The sequence below is a fragment of the Myotis lucifugus genome, unplaced genomic scaffold (assembly GCF_000147115.1).
Source record: "Myotis lucifugus unplaced genomic scaffold, Myoluc2.0 scaffold_2, whole genome shotgun sequence".
NCBI lineage: Eukaryota > Metazoa > Chordata > Mammalia > Chiroptera > Vespertilionidae > Myotis > Myotis lucifugus.
Genome location: NW_005871050.1, coordinates 28,976,575 through 28,988,076, shown reverse-complemented (window position 1 = coordinate 28,988,076; position 11,502 = coordinate 28,976,575). Strand labels below are relative to the sequence as shown.

At 39.8% G+C, this 11,502-nt stretch overlaps 1 long non-coding RNA gene and 1 other non-coding gene across 2 annotated transcripts; both read left to right on the top strand.

The window, feature by feature from the left end:
- The first annotated feature begins 601 nt into the window (after positions 1–601).
- LOC111826742 lies at positions 602–7,650 on the top strand. The gene is made up of 3 exons (XR_002830121.1): positions 602–660; positions 3,184–3,312; positions 7,296–7,650. It is a non-coding gene; the product is annotated as an uncharacterized LOC111826742 (long non-coding RNA).
- Positions 7,651–7,928: 278 nt separating this feature from the next.
- On the top strand, positions 7,929–8,035 carry LOC111827208. The gene has a single exon (XR_002830706.1). It is a non-coding gene; the product is annotated as a U6 spliceosomal RNA (small nuclear RNA).
- The last annotated feature ends 3,467 nt before the right edge of the window (positions 8,036–11,502 follow it).

Below are 11,502 nucleotides of genomic sequence, written 5' to 3'. Positions count from 1 at the left end.
GTACCTTATGGATCTGAGAAGTTGTAATCTGGATGGTCTCACTCTGACCACTGGCTACACTGGCTCTTGGATCTAAGGAGGTGCTAATTTAGCCTCTGCCTGAGGCTACCCAGAAGGAGCTACGAAGAGATCTGCAGATTCCCCTTCCTTGTTTGGGGTTTGGAGGTGCCCAGATGAGGCCCAGCTGTGAAGCAATGCAAGCTGCTGTGGGGCCTTGGGCCTTCTCTTGGAAGTTCTGGGTATGTCTGGAACAGCTGCAATTTGTTAGGTAATTTTCAGGTGGCAAAGGGCCAGGGCATTCATATGCAAGCAGCCTGGGTGGGGCGGGGTCTCGGAATCAACAGGGTGGGGCAAGCAGCTATGGCTGATCCTCAGCCCTGCCCTAAGGGGCTTCACGTCTCAGTGTCCCGGTAATTGCTCCAGGCACCTCTGAGGGAAAGCCGCCCTCAAGTTCCAAGTTCTGCCTGCTGCCAGACAGTCCAGTTTCTCCTCGTATGAGCCCTGGGTCCCCAGAGACTTCCCAGAACCGGAGTTCAGAGCAGTCGGGAGCTTGTGACTCCCTCCCAATTCAAAAAGACAGCCACGTCCTCAGGTACCAGCCCCTTTCTGCTCGAGCCTCCGTACCTCTGCACTTTACTTCCACAGCTCCTCTGAGTCTCGGTATGCTTTTCTCTTTCCTTCTAGTTGTAGAATTTCCACTCAGCCAGCCTTCCTGTAGTTCTGGATGATGTCTGTTTTGTCTTTTCGTTGTATTTTTGAAGTTGTTGTGGGAGGCAGCAATTTCAGGTGTTTACCTATGCCGCCATCTTGGTTTTCTGCTTTACAAATTTTAGAGTCAGCTTTTAATTTTCCACCAAAAAAAGGGACAAAGAATGTGTGGAGATTTTGATTGGTTAGATTGCATCTGGAAATCAATTTGGAGAGAACTGGTATTTTTATAATATTGAGTCTTCCAGTTCATAAACTTAGCAAATACCACTATTTGTTTACATCTGCTTCAACTTAAAAAAATATATATTAGATAGTTTCCTGTAGAGGTCTTGTTAGATTAATTCCTAAGTGCTTTATGTTATTGTAAATGATATCTATTTATAGTTTAATTTAAGGTTTCTTGTTGACAGTATAATGAAATTAAATTGATTTTTGCACATTAACTTTTTGCCCAATGAATTTGCAAAATTTATTAGTTATAATACTAATCTGTAGATGATGTTGTGTTTCTACATACATATTCATACAAGCAATACATTTTTTCATGAATATGTGTGTGTATCTGTATGTAATACAAAAGCTTGTTAGGAGATTGCAGCAATAGGATGCCTCATATGTAACTACAAATTAATCTAGCAGTTGTGGTGTCCACTCAACGTCTACTCTGATCTTTCCTCTTTTTCTCAATTTCACATGTCTACATCTTTTGCCTGTAAAGCTACTCAGAAAAGCATCACCACTTACACCACCTATAGTATTAAGTAGGTCTGTCTCTAGATAATTCTAAAATGTCCAATCTTTTCCTGGCTGATGTTGCTCAGTGGTTGAGCATCAACCCATGAACCAGGAGGTTAGCAATTCCATTCCCAGAGTTCATGCCCAGGTTACAGGCTCAATCCCCAGTAGGGGGCATGCAAGAGACAGCGATTGATGTTTCTTTCTCATCGATGTTTCTATCTCTCTATCCCTCTTTCTTCCTTTCTCTCTAAAATCAATAAAAACATATTTTCAAAAATTGTTTCAATTAAAAATAAATTAAATGCCCAGTCTTTGGTGTGTTGGACCTGTACTAGGTCCCATGAAGAGACAAAGGAAAGGGCCTCCCTACTCTGTGTAACATTGTGTTGCCTGGGTACTAAAACTGATTTTTCTGTGCATTTTCTTGAATGTTCCCTGTAGTTTCTAGCTCGCTCACCCATCTCTAACCACAAGATGTCACTCAGTCCCCAAGGTTGGGGCCACACCCTATATCATCACCTTTATCTTTTTTCTTCATCTCTTTTGGTTCCTCTCTGCAGAATTAAAAAAACAACATTTACCATAGTTTATGTTGGAGGAAAATGTATACTGGTATGTGGAGGGTGAAGGATATATAGGGAGCTCATTAAACTGGCTGCAGCCAATGTAAATTTTCCATTGTAATTTCATAATAGTAAACTTTTTGATGTCTCTTAATTTAATTGATCTTTCTTAGAATGGTGTGAGTTATGTGGGGTTGTAGATACAAATACACAAATATTAGGATAATAGAAAGGGGCTGTTTGAAATGAAACTGTAAATAGACTAAAGAAATTGGGACTCCTCCCAGGTTCGATTCTGGTCAAGAGCACATACCTCAGTTGTAGGCTTTTCCCCTGCTAGGCCCTGGTTGGGAGGGGGAAGGAGGGTCGTGCAGGAGGCAACCAATTGATGTGTTTCACTCATATCGATATTTCTGTCTGTCTTTCCCTCTCTCTTCCACTCTCTCTAAAAATCAATGGAAAAATATCCTCGAATGAGGATTAAATAAAATAAAAAAGAAATTGGGACTCTTTCAGCATAAAGTTAAACATATCCTTATCATATAATCCAGGCATTCTACCTCTTTAGGTGCCAGCTTATTGCCTACATTACTGGTCAAGCCACTCTTTGCATGTTATCTGGGTCAGGCATATGACTGATAATGCTTCTACTAATCTTTCAGGAAATTGCACTTCATATAATGCAGATTTGTGCAGTCTTCTTTTTAATTTTTTTCCGTTCTATTTAATTTATTGGGGATGATACTGGTTAACAAAATTATACAGGTTTCAGATGCACAATTTTACAACACATCATGTGTACACTGCATAATGTGTTCACCAACCCAAGTCAAGTTTCTGTCCATCACCATTTATACCCCTTTTGTGTATTCTTCTGTGCACAAAATACATACTAGTAGTCCCCAGTCTAGTCAATTGGATATTGGAGGAAAACTGTCATTTTCCAACCTTTACTGGATGTTCTCCAACTTGGAAGCATCTAGTTCAGACTATTTCAACTATATGTAAAATGAAACTAACTTAAATAATAAAAAGAACTATTGTCTCTTGCAACCAAAAGTCAGATTTCAACTGAGGTTTAATTTAACAGCTCAATATCACTATTGTCTCTTAATCTTTATTTTCTGCCTTCACTGATGCCTACTTCATTTGTGACTGGCTATCCATGTAGTAACAAAATGACTTCTGGAGGCTGGCTTCTTCATCCTCCATGAGAAGGAACAAGAAATCTGTCCCTATGTGGAAAACTAGAGCTTTAGCTGTGTTCCTCTCAGGATAGCCCTGCCTTCATCAGTTTGAGGTGAGTGCAATCTTCCTTTTCAATTGCTCCGTTTTTTTACTGTCTTTATTTTTTAAATAAAAACATCTTTATTATTTTTCTCAGTAGAAAAAAATGGTATTTGCACATTGTAAAAAATTAAACAATGTTGGAGAATGTAAAGAAGAAAGTATTTTATATACTTTTAGATTGGTGATGTTAAACTCTTTAAAAATCATATTTGTTGCCAATATTTTTTTATTCATCATTTGCCTTTTTAAAAATTACAGAGGTTACTGGGGGGTAGGGGAGGCCAGGGGATTGTCAAGGGCGGGGGAAAAAAAGGAGAAATATGTAATACTCTTTGTAATAATTTAAGCAATAAAAAAAAGAATAAAAAAAATTACAGAGGTTTTAGACTCAAATCTTCTTTGAAACTTTAAAAAATGATTCTGAAGTCCATCTGGAAGAATAAATATTCAAGAACAGCCAGGAACTTTCTAAAAAATGAACAGTAATAAGATATTAAAATGTGTGGTCCTGGCACAGAAACGCAGAGTGATCCAATGACCATGGTAGAAAGTATATGTGGACATTTAGTACATAATAGAAGTAGCATTTTATATCAATGGGAATAAGATAAATTATTAAATAAATGATCTTGAAAGAACTAGCTAGCCATTTGGAAAGAATAAATAAAGCTGAATCCCAGCCTCATTCTTTATACTGAGTTAAATTCCAGAGAGATCAACAATTTAAATGTAAAAACTAGAACTATAAAACTAATGGGGGGGGAATGAAGATTTTTATTATCCAGGCAAAACAGCAGTCTTTCTTATCATGAGTCAGAAGCCATAAATATAAAGGAGAAAACATGATACATTTTATTTTATAAAAAATCTAAAACTCCTGTAATTTTAGACTGTCTTTACACAGTATCTCCAGCCTTAAACCCTACGCAGATACCCTTTTACCCTCGCTCTAGTTAGGAAGAAGTGTACAGTAATCCTCTCCTTATATGAGTCCAATACCATCCCACGTTGATGCCTGAAACTGCACACACATACCTTTTCATTTAAAGGAAGCACTTTATGGCTTCTCTTTGGCACATCCGAATTGCCAGCATCACTACCCTTGTGCTTTGGGGTCATTATTAAGTAAAATAATGGTTACTTGAACTCAAGCACTGTGATAACACAACAATCAATCTAATAACTGAGAAATCTACTAAGTGATTAATGGGCGGGTAGCATATACAGCATGGAGATGCTGAATAAAGGAATGATTCACATCTCAGGTGGGATGCATCAGAATGGCACAAGCTTTCATCATGCTACTTAGAATAGTACACAATTTAAAACGTATGAATTGCTCATTTTTTTGAATTTTCTGCTTAATATTTTCAGACCATGGTTAACCACGACTAACTGAAACCGTGGAAAGGGAAACTGCAGATAAGATGTATATTTTGCACATCTCAGTGACTCAATACTCTTTGAGTTTTCAAATATTTACTCTTTCTGAAGCTTTACTTTCCCTGGATAATATGAATTACTCTAGGTTTTTTATCTTTTTTTTCCTTCTCATTTCTATATCCGGTGCATGCCACTCTTGCTATATCTCAGTAGAATGTCCCAGTCAGAGTTTATATGCTTCTACCCTTGGTTCTGGAATAGGACTCTCTGAGAACATTCTCAGTTCTTTATGCCTCATGATCCAGAAGAGGCTAAATTGTTTTCCACACTATCTGTTCCAATAACAGGTCTAATTTGTTTCATGTGAAATGACTAGACTTTGGGTTGTAGAAGTGTCTTCATACCCAAGGAATCTGGGCATATCAAATAACACCTGTCCCTCCCTCTCTAGGCAAAGATTCAGTCTTTTTTTAAAATGTAGAGTATTAGAGAGTAATCTTAAAATTTTCTTGCCATGTACTCCTCTCTTCCTTTTCCTTCTCTCCCCGCACCCAACTCCTTTTCTAATACCTCCCATAACTTGAAGAATAATACCTTCAGGAAATGTTAGTAAGTCCACATTCACATACTCATCCTTCCTGAAAAAATCAGTCACTATATATTTGCTGACTAAATGAATGTGTGAATTAGTGAAAATATAGCTGTTTTATATTAAGTGAAAAATCAAGTTATAAGACATGCATAATAGTATCTTTTCTCTGTAAAAAAATATCATATATATTTGAATATGCCCAGATGCATAGAAGAAAAGTCTAGAATTATACAAAAAAAACCCATTTAAAAAATATATATATTCTTATTGATTTCAGATAGGAAGGGAGAGGGAGCGAGAGATAGAAGCATCAATGATGAGAGAGAATCATTGATCGGCTGCCTCCTGCACGCCCCCTACTGGGGATCGAGCCCACAACCGGGCATGTGCCCTTGACCGGAATCAAACCCAGGACCCTTCAGTCTGCAGGCCTATGCTCTATTCACTGAACCAAACTGGTTAGGGCCACAAAAAAACTTTTAATAGTTTACCTCTGAAGAAGTTTTAAAAATTTTCAACTTTTTACATTTACCTCCTTCCTTCCTCTTCCTTCCATTTCTTTCTTTCCTTTCTTGATTATTTATTTTATTTATTTTTTTCTATCACAATCACATATTACATTTTTAAATAAGCTTTTTTATTTTGGAATAATTTTAGATTTACAAAAAAAGTTGTCAAAATACTATATCTTTTCAGTTGATCTTAATGTTATCATCTTACATTAACGTGGCATATTTGTCAAAACTAAGAAACCAACTAGCTCCTTACTTTAATCATATTTTACCAGTTTTTATGTTAATTCCATTTTTCATTTCCAGAATCCAATCCAGATACCATGTTACACTTAGTTATCATAGCTCCTTAGTCTGCTCTGCTCTGTGACAGTTTCTTTCCTCATTTTTAATGACTTGACAGTTTTGAGAAGTACTGAGCAGATATTTTGTAGAATGTCCCTTAGTTTTGTTTATCTGATATTTTTATTGTAATTGGATGACAATTATGAGTTTTTGTAAGAAGATACCATGGAAATGATGTGTCCTCTTTGCATCATAGCATATCAGGAGTACATGATATCAACATGAATTATTTCTGCTGATATTAACCTTGATCACTTGGTTAAATTGTGTGTCAGTTTACTATTTTTTCCCTTTCCAGTATGTATTCATTTTATAATAAAATAACTAATAACATATTTTTCAAAGTAGAGAAAATGATTCCAAGGACCAAATGGATCCCTGCAGATTCGTGGTTTCCCAACCTATCCAGAGCCTTTTCCAAGAGTGTCAGACACTGAAATGTTATTTCCCAGAAAACGAAGCAATATGACTTACTGGAAATTTTTTTTATTTACTTTTCCGACAAAATTAAATTTCACTCATATTGTTCCTATACTTCCCCTCAGGAATATAGTACTTGCTTTGTTGAAACAGTTTGAGTAGTAATGGAAAAAGAAAGTTTCCATTTTGTTTTATAGCAATCTAAAAAAGGATGACTTTAACTTGATTCTTGAAAGTAGCTTGAAGCATTCTATTAGGATCATAGACCACAGCTGTGCTAAATGCACCTTTACACTTATGGTATGTTATCATAGAATGTTTTTCTGTTACTTTCACAACTGAAATGACATAACAAGGCCTCATTCTGGTTGAAGTTTAAAATTTAAATAATGCCTTTGTAGGAAAATTACTATGATTCGCTAAAGGAATATAGAAGAGAGGCATTGTTTTTGAGTACTACAATTCTTTAATCTCAACTCCAAAGAGAAATGATCTGTGTTCCACTTCCCCCAAATACTGTATACTATTTAAAAGCATAAGCTTGTTCTGGATACAGTATTTACTAAATGCGTAGGTCCCATAATGTTTCTGTAACTTAGATTCCTCACCTGTAAAAATTAGAATAATAAAAAATACAGTACCTACTTTATAGAATGAGGAATATTATCTTCCTTTTGAATTGACCCTTTTATCATTATGAAATGTGTCTCTTTATCTCCATTAATGCTTCTTTCCTTAAAGAGTACTTTTCTGACATTAATATAACCATGACACTTTATTGTTGTTAGTCTTTGCATGGTATATTTTCCAGCCTTTAAGTTTCTTTTTATTTCTCATTTCATTCTCCTTCTTAATCAGTAAATTATGTTCTTTATACAAGTTTGTATGCATGATACATTTTACAGCTCAATAATGGGAGAAAAGCACAATAAAGGGATGTTTTTCTTATTGAAAATTACTTTAAAGATGTTTCAAACAGAAATGAGTAGCAAGGAAAATAAGAACCATTAAAATTACTAGTAATACGCATTATTTTTCCTTTGCTATTAGCTGTTAACATAAAAACATTCAAACCTGTAAAGAATTTTTGTGAGTTTATTTGAGCCAAACTGTTGACAATTGCCGGGAAGCAGAATCTCAAAGGATTGGGGTAATGCTCTGGAGAATGGCGGTTTTTTCACCTATTTTTATACATTGCAATCAAAAGAGGAGACATGGGTGGGTTACATGAAATCTACTGGTGACAGATTAGAGAGGCAGGAGAAAGCAAAGCGGGGAAACCTCTGGGATTGGATAAAAAGTAAAATGATAGACACATTACTTCTTTTACTTAGGTGGGTGCAGGATAGTTAACAGTCAACAATTAACATGATAGTGCTCGCTTCGGCAGCACATATACTAAAATTGGAACGATACAGAGAAGATTAGCATGGCCCCTGCGCAAGGATGACACGCAAATTCGTGAAGCGTTCCATATTTAAAAAAAAAACAATTAACATGATAACAATAACAATGAAGGAATTTATGGTCTCTGTTCTGGAACCAAGGCACATTAGGTTGTGCCCCAAGGGGTCTGGTAAAAAGGGAAGTTACAAGTTACCCAGACATTTCAAGGGTATGTTATCATAGATGCAAAAAGACAGATAGGCTCAGTTAAGGTAAAGGTTGACCTTGTCCAGGGAGATATCAGCCTAGGAGGTAACTACCCACCATAACTGCTTTTAGTTAGTTTAATTTCAGACCATTCTTTGTGGTTACTTTAGGTCTTTGAGTTTGCAAGATTGCCATGCAGGCCTTCCCTGAGCTTGTCAGGTTAGCATGTGGCCCCTTTCATCACATAGCCAACTCCTTTACTTATATTTTCCCTCATTTGCAGAAAGGACAAGAAAATATTTTAAGTTGTCACAATTTCATATATCAGATTATCTAGCAAAGAAATAAAGGTGATTTTCATGTTTTCCACAGAGATAACTTCTTATTTTCAAGAAGGGCAGTTTTCTGCCTCAAAAAGTGTTATTCTGGGAATAAGTTAAATCCCACTTACTGAGAAAATGGTATATAAACAGAAAGAGTTTAAACATAAAGAAGTTCAGTGATCATAAAGTGAATTTAAATTTTCACCACTCTCCATTATAATACAATTATATACAAAAGCATAATTAAGCAATAGTAATAACCAACAATTACTGAGTGCTTGCTCTTTGTTAGTTATCTAAGCTTGATATACATATTAAGTCATTTTGTGTGGCAGAATGCATGGGAGAACGATCAGCCAGCACTCTGAGGGAGGAAAGTTAAACCTTTATTTCGCGGATCTGCTAGTCCAGTGGAATTCCGGATCCAAAGCCTGAACTGAACTCATACAGAGGTTCTGATCTATATATCTCCTCCTGTGGTGGGCCCCTGACGGTTCCCGCAGCTCCACCCAACCCAGTCTTGGCAGGGCCTTGGGGGCATGCTCCACAGCTCCGCCCAAGTGAGAATGGGGAAGTAAGACTACAGCTTTAACCAGATACTGAACTAAGTCAGAATGGGGAAGTAAGACTACAGCTTTAACCAGATACTGAACTAGGTTGCAAGCCCCCCATTTTTCTTTTCAATTTAATCACACTGAGGCATAAAGAAATCAAATCACTAGACAGTGGAACTGAGCTTATGCTCCTTACAACTGTGTCCAAGGAGTTGCTCCAATTGAACTGAGCTTATGCTCCTTACAACTGTGTCCAAGGAGTTGCTCCAATTGAGTTGTCCACCCTTAAGTTTCAATTCATCTGTATTCTTATATGTAAAACTAGAGGCCCGGTGCACAAAATCCATGCATGGGGCGGGGGGTTCCTTCAGCCCTGCCTGCACCCTCTCCAATCGGGGACCCCTTGGGGGATGTCCAACTGCCAATTTAGGCCCAATTCCTGTGGACATCCCTCTCACATTCTGGGACTGCTGGCTCCTAACCGCTCACCGGCCTGCCTGCCTGATTGCCCCTAACCACTCTGCCTGCCTGCCTGATTGCCCCTAACCTCTCTGCCTGCCTTCCTGATTGCCCCTAACAGCCTCTGTCTGCCTGCCTGATTGTCCCTAACCACCTCTGCCTGCCTGATCACCCCTAACTGCCCTCCCCTGCAGGCCCAATCTCACCCCCAACTGCCCTCCCTTGCTGACCTGTTTGCCCCCAACTGCCCTCCCCTGCCAGCCTGATCTCGCCCCCAACTGTCCTCCCCTGCTGGCCTGATCTCGCCCCCAACTGCCCTCCCCTGCCTGGCTTTATTGCCCCCCAACTGTAAGGTCTGGGGCTGGGAAAATAGGGTCTTTTCCTGATCCCACCAGCTGAGTTGGACAAAACAACCCCAGAACTGCCGAGCCACATCCTGCTGGACAATAGCTGCCATCCTGCGACCCACCAGAGCATCCTGTTGTGCTGATGGCCAATAAATAACCACCGGAGACTTCTCAAGATGGCCAAGGGTGCAGCTGCACCAACTTCCCGCTCATCAATCACCCGCCACAAGCTACCTCAGATAAGCCTGATTGGTCCAACAGCAGCATAAAAAATCTCTGCCAGGCATAGGCGGGTGTGACTCCCCCGGCCTGCACCCCCAGACCGTGGGACCTCACCCGAGAGCTTCCAATAAACTCGATATTTCGCTCTTACCCTGCTTGTCTTGGTCAATTTATTGGCTTTGGTCAGATTAAATCTTAAATCTCAGATTAAACCTTACATTAAACCTAACACCAACTCCCCTCCTCTGCCAGCCTGGTCACCCCCAACTGCCTTTCCCTCCTGGCCTGATTACCCCTAAGCCCCTGCCGGCTTGATCTTGACCCCAACTGCCCTCCCTTGACAGCCTGATCACCCCTAACTGCCTCTGCCTTGGCCCCCACCACCATGGCTTTGTCCAGAAGGAAGTCAGATATCTGAAAGTTGGCCGGTCGACCCAGTCTAATTAGCATATTACCCTTTTAGTAGTATAGATTATATAGGATAGAATTGCTTAAATGGGGGGGAGGGAGCCTTTTTCAGCAGGAGGAGATGCTCTTGGCAGACAAAAATACATAATCCCTATATCTGGACTGATAGCCAGCCATATGCACTATACTGCCAAACTGGTCATTAAAAAATTGAACCATTTTCTTACACCTTACACAAAACAGCTGTTGCCCTTAAAACCCCTCCTTAGCGCCCACCTTAGGTTCTGCCTTCGCAGTTCACCCAGATTAGGTTCTGATTGGTTGGTTTCTATGCCAGTCAGTGTCTCTGGGCCTATCTCCGGGCCTCTCTCCGGGCCTGATCCGCACCCTCCACTGTAGCTGCTGATCAGGCCCCGCCTCTCTCTCTCTCTCTCTCTCTCTCTCTCTCTCTCTCTCTCTCGGCCTTGCCAGCAGTCGTGGCAGCTGTGGGTCAGGCCCTGCCTCTCTCTCTGGGCCTGATCCTCAGCCACTGTGGCAGCGGCGAGGTCGTGATGGGCCCCTGGCCTTTTATAATGTAGATGTCCCTTGGAAAAGCCATTTAGTTTATTTATATTAATTTAATTAATGTTATACAGGATGTCCCAAAAATGTACACACTAACAGCTGATAGCTCAATTTGTAAAATTAAATATATTTTAATAAACACTGGAGAACAGTAGGGAGGGCGAAGTCATGAAAATAGCTACCCAGCTCCCAGGGGCGACAGGCTGGCAGGCAAATTGAGAGAGGAGGGAGCGCTGGGCTACAGGAAGGTCTGTTCCCTCAGAATGTAGAGGACCCAAATCCAGGCTGGGCTCCACAGCCCAGGGCACCAGAGCCCAGACCCATGGCCCACGTAACATCCAGCCAGGAAAGGTGGCAGGGTTGCTGGCTATGGGTGGAGGTCTAGAGCCAGACAGAGAAAACCTGCAGTTCCGTTTGTTTGATTGTTTTGTTTGTTTTTGGAGGCTGGAAGTGGAAGCATTGTGGGGGGGGGGGGGGT